This window comes from Prionailurus bengalensis, chromosome A3 (assembly GCF_016509475.1).
Source record: "Prionailurus bengalensis isolate Pbe53 chromosome A3, Fcat_Pben_1.1_paternal_pri, whole genome shotgun sequence".
In the NCBI taxonomy this organism is placed as follows: Eukaryota; Metazoa; Chordata; class Mammalia; order Carnivora; family Felidae; genus Prionailurus; species Prionailurus bengalensis.
The window spans coordinates 116245769-116258082 of record NC_057354.1 but is presented as its reverse complement, the minus strand read 5'-3'; the positions used below and the strand labels follow the sequence as shown (position 1 = coordinate 116258082).

At 47.1% G+C, this 12314-nt stretch overlaps 1 long non-coding RNA gene across 2 annotated transcripts; it reads left to right on the top strand.

The window, feature by feature from the left end:
* The first annotated feature begins 1833 nt into the window (after positions 1-1833).
* Positions 1834-9954, top strand: LOC122497292. 2 transcript variants are annotated; one of them, XR_006301075.1, is made up of 3 exons: positions 1834-1945; positions 2200-2315; positions 9549-9954. It is a non-coding gene; the product is annotated as an uncharacterized LOC122497292 (long non-coding RNA). The 2 variants fall into 2 exon arrangements; XR_006301074.1 differs by lacking the exon at positions 9549-9954 and having other exon boundaries at positions 2200-2505.
* Positions 9955-12314: the final 2360 nt, after the last annotated feature.

The window sequence follows — 12314 nt, the reverse complement described above, 5'->3', positions numbered from 1 at the left end:
ACCTATAACCTCTAACAGGGTGGCAGCCCCTTTAGCAGATCCCTCCCTGTGTGAATAACCACCTGGGCCAGCCAGCCTAGCTCAGCCATGCTCTGAGACAATGACTGCCATATCTCAACCAATTCTGGCCTCAAGCTATACTCTGACAGTAGTGGGGATCCTGAAGTGAAGCTGATCTGACTTTTTCCTGTCCAGCTGTGGGACCTATGGCAAGTTGTCCTGCTTTTTGACCCTTAGTTTCCTTTTCTATAATGTGAGGATAATGACACTGCCTCATCCAGCTTGTAAGGGTATAAAGAGCAGCAAAAGAGATGTTTAAGTGCTTTGTAAGTGTGAAGAGCTGCACGTAACCAGGTGTTGCTATCATCAGGGACATATCACAATGCACATAAGAGCTTCTAGCCCTCAGGTCTGAGTTCTGAAGGGAGAATCTCCATGGTAATATGGAGTCCTGGATTTAATCCTGCTTCCTTGGAGGGGGTCAAGACTCCCTACAGGTCTGTGGCTTTCCACATCATTGGGAAGAAACTTCTGGGAGTAAGAGCCAGCTTCCATCCAGATGGAGCAGAAACTCCAGGCTCATCACTCTCCCCTCCTACATGCTTAGCCCCAAAGTTCTGCTGTATTTCTCCACCCCATCCCCCACCCCTCCTGCTCCCCTCCTCTGGTCTCATTGAGTTTCCAGTCTGGCATCCATTGTTTGTAAGAGGACCCCACATACCTTCCCCTCTGCCCAGCAGAACTTCCTTCGCTATATCTACATCTTATGACCCTGCTCACAGCTAGGCCTGTGCTGAGGAATTCAATCTAAGGGTCTCCTAGATGATCTAAGTTTACTCCTCATGGGTTACTTATATAGACAGCCAAAGTCCTAACCAAAGAGAGCACCAGTGGTGGAAATGTCAGGTCTCCTGGCAGCCTGGTGGTCAGGAGGGAGAAGGACATATTCCAAACCCCTCAAATAGCCCACATACGTAGTAATGTAGAATCTGGACAAATACTCCCTTGGTTTCCAACATACAGATATTTTTCTGGATAAGACTCTCTTTCCTGGACCTAGGCTACCAGCTCTTAGAAACACCCTCTCTTTTGGCTTCTCTTAATGGCCACTCCCAGCAACCTTTGAAATTTTATTGAGTCATGTGATTTCCTACCATCTCCTTTTTATTTTTAAAATAAGTTTGATGTCCTTTCAATATTCGTGCCTTTCTGATCTTCTTTCATAACAGTCTTCCTTTTGTATAGCTTTATTTTAAGAGGCTTTAAGCATGGGTGGGACATTGGATTGGGTTATCTTGGGTACCACCCAACTCTGAACTCATTGATTCTGTGAAATTTACAACATAGTTAACACTAAACTAGCAGCCACTGTGGATCACTAATGATTAAACCTTCAATTATGTGGATGGTGCCCTTCTGCTTACTAAGAGCAACTTCTTTGTTCAGTGTTAAGATTAGTGAGTTACTCTGACATTGTCTAATTTGAAAATTCAAACTAGCCATATTCCCGATGTGCTTTGGAAATCCTATCTTAGTAATGACAATAATAGATAAAACACAATATACCAGGCACTATCCCAAGTACTTTAAATATGTTAACTTGTTTATTTCTCATAATAATATTATGAGATAATTAATATTTTTACTCCTACATTACAGAAGGGAGAACTAAGGCATAGAGATACTAAGTAATTTGCCCAAGATCAGAGTCAGTAAATGATAGAGCTCGGATTCAAACTTAGCAGTCTGGCCTCTTAACTACTACCCATGCTACCTCATAAAGCTCAGAAAAGATTATTGTGTACCCCCTCATATGTAATTATGCTGTCATATCTCCTCCCAGGATACTATGAGAACCCTCTCCTTTACCCCCTTATCATTATAATGCATGTCTGGGGTTTACCTATTACACACTGAAAAAAGAATTAGGAAACCTTTGAAAGAGGTGAGTACTAGAAATAAAGATACTGAAGCTATAGTAAGAAACAGGAAGTAAGTGATGTTTGAGTCAAACTCAGAAGGGTTGGAGGGGGGAGTGGAGGAGGAAAGGAGGGTCTTATCAAGGGCTGTGAAATCGTAAGTGGGTACCATACAAAGGAAGATGAATAGGAACACTCAAAATCATAAAGGTGTCATATTCACCAGTAGAATTTTATTTGAAGTCTAACAGGTGTTTTGTGTTGTTTTGTTTGGAACTAGACAATCTGATTTGGAAGAAATTGATTTCTCAAAATGGATCTGGAAGAGCAAAAGGTCCAAGAATAACTGAGAAGCAATTCTGAAAAAGTAGAGCATGGAACAACTTGCCCTACCAGGTATCAAGATTTATTATCAAAATATTTCGTAATGAGGACAACAGAGTTTGGGCAAAAGGATAAACCAATGGAACAGAACAGAAAGCCTAGCCACTGGCCCACCCATGTTTGGAAACAATACCAGTTACAGATGGTGTTACAAATCCATGTGGAAAGGGTGGTCTATTTAATAAATGAATCCTAGGAACAACTTTTGTCCATATGGAAAATACAAAATTAGATTTCTCCCTTAAATCAACCCTATATAAAGAACTAAAAACAAAGGAAAAATTTTAAAGCATAAGATGAAAATGTAGAAAAATTCTTTATGACCTTAAGAATAAGGAGCAATTTCTCTTTAAAAAAAATAGAAAACATGAAAATTTGAAAATTTTGACTACATTAAAATTAACTTCTGCATAAGAAAAGGCCACTATAACAAAGTGAAAAACAAGCCATAGCTTGGGAGAAGGTACTTGCAGTGAGTGTAATGTATAAAGAAACCTCTCAAATTAATTGGAAAAAGATATATAGCATTGGAGAGAAATGGGAAAAGAATATAAACTATTGATTTGTAGAAGAGGAACCCCAGAAGGTCAATAGAAATACAAAAAGATTCTTGCTTCCACTATTAAGCAAAGAAATACAAATCAAAACATTGATAAAATACCATTTACACCTACCAGATCAGCAAAAATTTATGTCGGCCAACGCCAAGTGTTGGCAGAGCTGTTAAATCACGGAAACTCGGGGCACCTGGGTTGCGCAGTCGGTTAAGCGTCTGACTTCAGCCAGGTCACGATCTTGCGGTCCGTGAGTTCGAGCCCCGCGTCAGGCTCTGGGCTGATGGCTCAGAGCCTGGAGCCTGTTTCCGATTCTGTGTCTCCCTCTCTCTCTGCCCCTCCTCCGTTCATGCTCTGTCTCTCTCTGTCCCAAAAATAAATAAACGTTGAAAAAAAATTAAAAAAAAAAAATCACGGAAACTCATTCCCTGCTAGTGGGATTGTAAGTTGGTACAAGTACTTTGGAAAGTTGTAGGTGGTCATGTCCAGAAATTCTTCTCCTGGGCATCTAGTCCTGTATGTGAGCACAAAGAGACATGTATTAAGATGCTTGCTATAGCATGGAGATCAATAAGAGAATGGATAAGTAAATCATATTACAGTTATACAATGCAATATAGTCTAGCATGTGTCAACATAGATAAAAATCTCACAATTGGAATGCGAATCTCACATTTCTAAGGGAGAAATGAACGCTGCAGAAGATTATGATATTGTATATATACACATACATAGTTTAAAAGCTGGAAGCGAATAATAATACTTTATAATGTTTTTGGATACATAAAAATGCAATAAAAATAGTAAAAAACGTAAAAACACACATGAGGATGATTAACACTGAATTCAAAACAGTGCTTAGGGGCACCTGGGTGGCTCAGTCAGTTGAGCATCTTACTCTCAATTTCAGCTCAGGTCATGATTGTATGGCCTTGAGATGGAGCCCCGTGTCGGGATTGTCTCTCTCCCTCTCTGTCCCTCCCCCACTCTCACAAGCTCTCTCTCGCTCTCTCTCAAAATAAATAAGTAAACTTAAAAAATAAAACAGTGCTTAGCTCTGGGAAATGAGGGAGGAGACGGGCTGGGGACGAGTCCAGAGGGGAACTCCATTGTATCTCTAATATTTGCTGTCTTTGAAGTAGAAAGACAGGAAGCAAATAAGGCAATATGCTGATATTGGCTAAAGCTGATGTGGCCATCATTAGCTCTGCCCACCGAATATCTCCGGCTCTCTGCCTTCCTTGCAATGGTAGGATTGCATGTCCCGTCCCCTCTGAGGTTAGGCGTGGCCTGGAGACTTACTTTGGCCAATCAGCTGGAGTGGATGTGACTTATGTTTCTGGCCTCAGGGGCCAGTGCATGAAAGTTTTGGCCAACATAGCAGCACGGAGTCAAAGCTTCTCTCTTCCCCAGTCCTTGAGCGGACATGATATCCTCAGACAACCCATGGAGGACAGGTGGATGAGTAAGAAATGAACCTTTATTGCTCTCAGCTACTGAGATTTGGGGATGTTTGTTAGGACAGCATAACCATGTCTGTTCTGATACAGCTAGGAAGTTTATCCACAGGGGTTCACTGTATTGGTCTCTGATTTTATCTACATGTTGAAAAATTACGAATAAAAATTTTATAGTTCTTAAATTAGGCTGGATTAATCATAGTTCTCAGGCCATAGCTCACTATCTTTACAGGTCTGTGCAAGGCCCCTCTCTTATTGTCTTAATAAGTGCCTCAGACTCTGGCTGGAAGCAATGTGAACCTACAGGAGATGTTGATAAAGGGGACGAGTGATGCGCTCGCCCTCCCAGCCTGAGTCCAGGTTCCCTCCAGTGCTGTGTGCTAGCCTGCAGCATCTCTCAGCAGCTAGTAGGAACCAGAAACCCAGTTGGAAAATCTTAGCTCTTCTCCAGAGAAGTGTAAACAAGAATGGTGATGAATGCAGTGGCCCCCAACTGGTGCTCTTTGTGTGGCTTTTGGAAAAATTGTTTTGCTCTTGATTCCCAACTCTCTGATGTGTCTGAAGGGAGTAGCCTTGCCCCCAGGCAGTCCCCTTTCCTGCCCCTTGGAGCCAACACCTGGCCTGCATCCCCACCAACCAGCCACTGTGTCCTCAGATACAGGTCACCTCGGCAAGATATGCTAGGAAAATTTTCTCACCCACGTCTTGGCTTTCAGGTTCCTTTCAAGAGCTGCCTGCAAGACCCACAGGGAGTGAAAGCCCCGGAAAGAGGTAGGGAGGAGGGGGCACAGTGCCGTGGAGAAGGAAGAGAAACTCAGGCTCCCGGCCAGTTCTGTTCCATACTATGCAGCAAAACACAAGTGGCCTGAAAGTCACCGTGAAATGCAATGCCTTTGAGAAGTTCCGTGGAAAGAATGATATCATGGCCAACCACTCCCTGCACCCCCCCCCCAACCTTTTTTCCAGTGGGAGTGAGAAATAAATAGACTGACACATTTTCCAGTCAGGGAGCAATTCTGGAGAGCAAGTTTACCTTGGCACAGGCACTCAGGTGGGGCTGTGAGAAACCTTATCTGTGCTTGCCCAGTATATGAGGAGCTCTCATCTCCCCGGAGCCTTGGCCACCTCGCAGGTGACCGCAGAAGGCAGGTGAGCATGGTGAACAGCAGGCTGGCCAGAGCCACCGCAGAGTCAGACTGGCCCCAGGAGCGGGCTGTGTTAGGTAAATATTGCCTGCATTTGATTGATGGGCTCATTACTGACTTTGTTGGTTGCCAAGAGAAATGCCATCCAATCCACCGGATTCAATGGTAAAATTGACGTTCCTTAACTCGATGATTCTCAAACTGTAATGTGCATATGGTCACCTGGGGATCTCGTTAAGTTGCAGCTTCTGATTCAGCAGGTTGGGGCAGGGCTGAGGAATCACATTTCTAACAAGCTGCCGGGCCAGTCTACAGACCACACTGAGAGCTAACAAAGTCTTAGGGTGCAGATGACTGTGTGCATTTTACACAGTCGAAATAGTTACTATTTAAGGAGCTCCATCTTGACTCTGTGACAGGTGCTGGGCCAGGTGGTTTCTGGCCTCTAGCTCTTGTCCTCTTCGTGCCAGCTCCGTGAGGGAGGTGTTATTATCCCCACCCCTCCTTGACAGGCGAGGAAATAGAGGCTAAGAGAGGTTAATTCGTGCTATATACGTGTCATTTCCAAGAGATTTCATTACCTTCCCTCCCTTCCCAGTGATCTGAAATAACCCGAAGACAAAGGATAATAAACACCCTGTAGTCGGGCTGGGTGATTCTGCCCGTGGTGATTTGCCCTCTTGATACCCGAGAATGAGTAATTCCTTTTGTACAGAATTGTGAGAGCCAAGCACAGGAGTGCAGGAACCCTAGAATTAATATCTGGCCTAGCAAGTCCTGGCCTCCATAGAGACAGCAAGTCAGAAGGGTGGACAAGCCTTGTTTTAAATCCCTCTAGTGCTCATGTGTTCACCCCTACGACATGCCGTTTGAGACTCTTAATACCTGGAGCAGATGCTTTGATGTGTCAGCTTGGAAAGAATGCCTCTTTGCCTCTTAGGACCAGTCAGGATTGCGAGAGGAAAAAAAAAAAAAAAACTGCCCCAGCCTGTGGGAACACCAAAGTGATGGCAATTATAATTGGACTGACTAACTGACCTGGAGACATTAAATATCTCGAAGCACTGTGATGTGCGCTTACAAAAGCCAGACAGCCTCCAGGTATGAACTTGCATCCTGTCCAGATCTTAAGGAGCAAGGCAGCCCTCCTGGCTGGTCCTGGCCAGGCACTATGCATAGCAAAGCGGGGACAATGAGAGACTCCCCTGCAGACAGTCGGAAGACCTGATTTTTGGTGGCCACTCAACAGGTCAGACTCCCCCAGGACGCCACTAGCATTTGAACCTCACCCACGGCAGTTTGGAGATGTGACCATGATTTGCACTGTAGGGTAGGGAAGGCCAAGTTCAGGCCCTCCCAGAGACCGATCACCACTCCATCCTGGGGAGTTGTTACACAGAAGAAAACACTCAGAAAACGCATTGGAGGCCTCCAAAGAAGTCAGATATACTATTGTTGTTTACGTATTACATCATTCTAGAGAGCATTTGAGGGAGTTTACAGACACCACGTAAAATAGAACAAAGTTGAAAGCAAAATAAGAGAGATTATGGGGGGAAACAGAGGTAAAAGGGAAAAAGCCTGATGTGGTTAATACCTCCTCAAATACCGTGAGGTCCTGTGTCCTTGGACTAAGGCTTCCTCACATCAGGCTCCAACTCCCTAACCTATAGAGTGAAAGTGCAAAGAAAAGCACCCACGGAACTGATGACGTGCAAAAAAGCAGCAGGACCTTCAGAGAGGTGCATCCATTCCTGGCGCTGAGGGTCCCCAGGGGGAGAATCGGAAGACACAGTAGAACGTCATGAAGTGTGGCCTCGACGCCAGCTCTGTGTTGCTTCGTGGGGATGTTTCCTAGAACACCCCAGTGCAGGCTCATGGACACGACAGTGCGTGGTCCACAAAGAGCAATTATGGAAGAATTCAGAATTGCCCCTGCTGAGCTGGCTTACTTCCACAATAAGAACCTGAAGAGCTGACTTCTGAGGCCCCCTGGGCCCTTCCCCTCTGGAAATCTAAAGTCAGTCTTTTCACCAGGTCAGGTGTCGCCTTCACTCCATGCTTTGGGGAGTGAGCCCCTCGATGTCCCAGCAAACCTGCAGATGGTGGTGGGCAAGTTGAGGGGCACCACAGCCCCATCCCCAGGCTGGGAGCAGTGGTGTCCCCACCATGATCTGCTGGGCACAGAGCAGTCTCCTTTCTGAGAACGAGCACAGGCCAAGGAGCCAGAGGCCCAGACGAAGTGCTGGTCCTGAGCTCACCACTCACTGACTGTCACAGCTGAGGCAAGGCAACTCCTCTCTCTGGGCTTTAGTTCTGTCAACCGCAAATGGAGATGAACTAGCATTTCGTCTGTGCCCTCCCTGAGGACTCCCTGAGCCCGCAGGCCTCTGCGATGCATGCATGGCAAACTGAAGTGAGGCCATAAGTGGAGTTGCAAGCTTTGGGATCTGTGGTAGAAATAGAAATGTGCCACCTGGATCCCCAGCCAGAGGAGGGCCCAGGGCCCAGCTGTGGTGAGTGGGGTCAGCAGACGGCCTCCAGCTGTCAGCTCTTTAAGGTTGGCACCAGCCAAAGACAGCCATCTCTCTCAAGGTCATGCCCTTCCCCGGGACAGCCCACACTGTGGACCCAACAAGGCAGAGGAAAGAAGGCACTGGAATTTTGTCTCAATGCTGGGCATTCTGACAGGTAAGATTTGCTCCGAAGCTCCCCATAGGATTGGCCGAGATTTGTGGAGTCTGCATTTCTGTTAGACTTCCTTCTGGAAGCCTGCTTCTTCCCCTGCCTCTCCTGGGTGTTGGTCCCAAACCCTGTCTCCACATCTGCCTCTGAAGAACCCATCCACAACAGCATCCAAGCACCCACAGCGCCCAGACTGGCCAGGCACCAGGCCTTCAGAACAGAAGCTTGGGCTTCCATGGACCCAAGAGTGAAAGAGAGAACTGGTGTGGAATGTGTGTTAGCATGTAGCCATTGCTACAGCTCAGGGGAGGTCATCTCCTAGGAACCCCACCCACCTGAAAGGCCGGACCCCCTTCTCCCCAGACCAGCCCCTTCTGCACTTCTGCTTTTTCAGCAGGTGCTGCCAGCTTTGCAATGGCTCAGGCTCAAGAAACCCGTCTTCTCCAATTCTCTTTCTCTTCTGCTCCCGCATCCAAACAAGTACTGAAACCTCCACCTTTGCATTGCCTCTGCCATCACCTGCCCCTCCCGCGAGCGCCAGCTCCCCCTGGGCCCATTGCAGTAGCCTCCTGCAGAACCCCCTCTCGAACTCACCCCTCCTTTCTGTCCGATGGCTAGCACCCCGCCCCTTGTGGGCTCCTATCACTGAGAGGCCTCCCCTGCTCCCCAGCGTGGCTCTGTAGGAGGAAGAGAGTGTTGGGTGTGTTGAAATCACACCAGTCCCTCACACCTGTTTCCCCCGAAGTCACTGGGAAGTGTTTGTTGCTGTTTGTCACAAATACCCCCACACAAACAAAGGTGGTAAAACAATGTGAGGTGGATGAGACGTCTCTGTTTCTATCTGGATTCAGGTCAGTGTGATTTCCCTACCTCGGACCCAGAAGACGGCACTTGTCAGCTTCTGAGGTGTCGCTGGCACATAAGTGCGTGTGCTTGCGTGGACATGTGGAGCCCCGACGACAAAAGGAGAGCCGGGTGATTCATTGGCACTGGATACCAGGGTATTGAGAAATACCCTGTAATACAAATGGCTTTAAAATGGCCACATCGTCGTGTGTAGACCGGCAGGCTGTGCGTGTGGGAGACCGTATACCTGCCGGTGAGGGCTAGTATAACCTCCCTGGACTGCCACGGTGGCTCACGAGCCAGGATGCTTCTAGCCAGGGTGACGGCAAGTACGAGAGCCAGGGCAAATGCTCCAAGAAAGTGCTGGAAAGAGGGAGAGATGGGATATCAACCATCAGACTTAGCGTCCTTCTCTTCTAAGAGAACTGGCTTGGCCTCACTTTCCCAGAAACCCAGAGAGGGCTGCTGCCCTTGTTTTCCTGTTAACAAGCAATACAATGAAGTAATTAATGTGAGTTTCACTTTCCCTTCTCTATACTCTTCCTCTTCGAGCAGATCCAATGGAGGATGATTTAATATCTCACCTTTCTGCTGAGGAAGCCGAGAACTCGCCACTAGTACGTCCTTACTGTGCAGTGAGCCGAGGGCAGGAAACGTCAGGCCCATTTTACGGAGAGTAGACTGAGGCCAAGTGACGAGGCCTGTTCATTCTCTTGTTGAGAATGCCAGACAACATCATAATTTGTAGTGATTATGAGTCTTTGTAGTTTCTTCTTGTTATTTTTTTTTTATTAGTGAAAAACATTTTATTGTTGTTAGAAAACATTGTTTGGAGATGTTACCCAATATACAACTGGAAATCAAAGCCATGAATAAGAAATATGTGCGAAATAAAATGCAAGTCACTATTAATCTGCTTGCTATAGAGAACACTTAAATAAAACAAAATACATACACATTATGCCACATTAACTCTGATGTTGTAGGACCTATTTCTATCATTAAGATGAGCTTTTTGTAAATTTGAAAACATACTCTGAGGTATAGAGGGAGAACATTCTCCCCCTCTGCCAGGGATGTTGGTATCTATTTTTTTAAATTTTTAAAAATTTTATGTTTTTAATTTATATCCGTATAGTTTCTTCTTTTTAAATTGAGGAATTATTAAGCATTGTGGAAGGTTGGGGTCCTGCAGATGAAAGCAATGAAACGAGAATGACCCCTGTGTAGGGGACCCTCTAGGGGGAAACTGGAAGCAAGGTGAGTCAAGGCTCTCACTGGTGCCTCTCCAAGCACTCTGCAATTCAAAAGAGCAGGTGGCTGCGAGTGAGGAATGCCCCCCCCCCCCCCCCCCCCCCCCCGCCAAACTCCAGAGAGACTCAAGCACACATAATGCCCTCTTTAGCTGTTTTCAATAGTAACATCCGGGGCATTTAAGCACACATCTAGCTAGAAAACAGTCTTGGGTGAATCTCCTTGCATCTTTCCATTTGTTTCCCAAGAGAAGGCCTGGATGAAAAGGAATGAGGTAGGGCAGGTGGGGAGTGCAAGGCTGGGTTGCTGCAGCGGTGCAGTCTTCAGAAGTGGGGATGGAGGGTGCCCAGCTGCCCCACCGTCCCCAGTAGCTGACACGGCTCCTGCCTGAACCCATACTGTACCAATCCACATGCTCACGAGGCTAAGAAGCCCTGTGTGGGAGCCTCTGCTGCCCCGAGGGCCTCATTAAGCATGTGAAAAGGCATATGGCCTTTCTCACTGTCAAGGCTTGTCGTCGGCTTTGCTCAGGCTGCTGCAGGACTGCTCCGCTGGTGCACACCTGGGCTGCCTGGCCTGGTTTGGGCCTGGGCAGGTGCACTGGGTGCCTGGGGCCCACTCAGAGGAGTCCCCGTCAGTCCGAAGCTCTGTACCTTCTTGGCAAAAAGGGAGAGGGAGACCATTTCCCCCCTCGCATTGATCACTGGGTTTAATCCACTGGAGTGCTGTTGCCAGATGACAGCTGGGGGCAAGGATTCCAGTCAGATCCCTCCAGAAGGAAAGCCCCCTGGCTGCACCCACCCCCACCCTTTGAGTTGTTCGCTTCTTGCTCTGTCTTACCCTGGCATGGTTTCCCCGCAGACTTCTGCCATCAACCATCACCAGTCTCTGTGACCATGGAACTCCCTCCTCTCACCCATTTACCCTGCCCGAAATGCCATTGTTCCACGGAGGCCCTGGAAGCATTGTAGGTGTCTCTCTCTCACTATAGTGTGAATTTATGTGTCAGGTCAAGTGCGCTTACCTCGCAGCTGCCTGGATTAGGGATTGGAAAGACAGGTACTCGTGTAGGAAAGAAAAGCACGTTTTTGGAGCTTGCAAGGCTATTATGAAGGGAGCATGGGTGTCTGGGGATCAGTGGGCGCTTGGGACGGGTCAGAGAGAGGTGTGAAATGAGAGGGAGTGGAAAGGGGAAGTCTCAGAAGACACGGTTCACATAAACTCAATTTGACCTACTTAACACTTCTGCCTGGGCCGCCACCTAACTGGAAAAGAAATGCCGATGTTAACTCAGTGTAGAGGTGAGGGACATTTTCCTGCTAGAAATTCTGTGCACAGTCCATTCTGCAGAGTGCAAGGACCTTTACTAGCCAATAGGTTTTCCATTCAGCGTGCACATTTGGAGTGGTGGGGGGCTCCAGTGCTCCCTCCCAAGACAAAGATTCTTCTGCTCACTCCTAGCTCCCAGCACACCCCTGGCACTTTTTCACCCCCGGGCCTTTATTTTTGCTGTTCTTGTAGATAGGATTGCCCTTCTCTGGCTTCTACCCATCCTTTGAGGCTGGCTCAAGGGCATCCTTTCTCTTTAGCTTTTCCTGATACCATTCATTCATTCATTCATTCATTCAACAAACATGTCTTGAGTACCTACTATATGCAAGGCACTCTTCTAGGTGATGACGTCGAGCAGTTAACAAAACAGACTCAGTCCTTACCCTTTCAGAGCTCATATTCTGGTGGTCAGCACCCCTCTTCCCAAGAGGAAAGGAATCACAGCCCCCACCATGGTCACTTGTCTCTACTGCAGTGGTTATCTTATGGTCTCAGAGGGGGTGACGTCTGGTCCTCCTAGTCTCCCCAGTGATGGACCCCATGCCAAGCACCAGAGGCAGCCCTCGATTTCTTTATATTATATAAGGAGCTCAAGGGGAACAAATCTGGTGGGATAGGCAGAGGCGAGGGGGCTTATATGCAAACTCATATGCAAAACTTACATGCATGTGTGCCATTTTTCCTCAGCCTTATGATTGTGTAAGGTATAACTAAAGTAATTTAAGGAATTTGTCT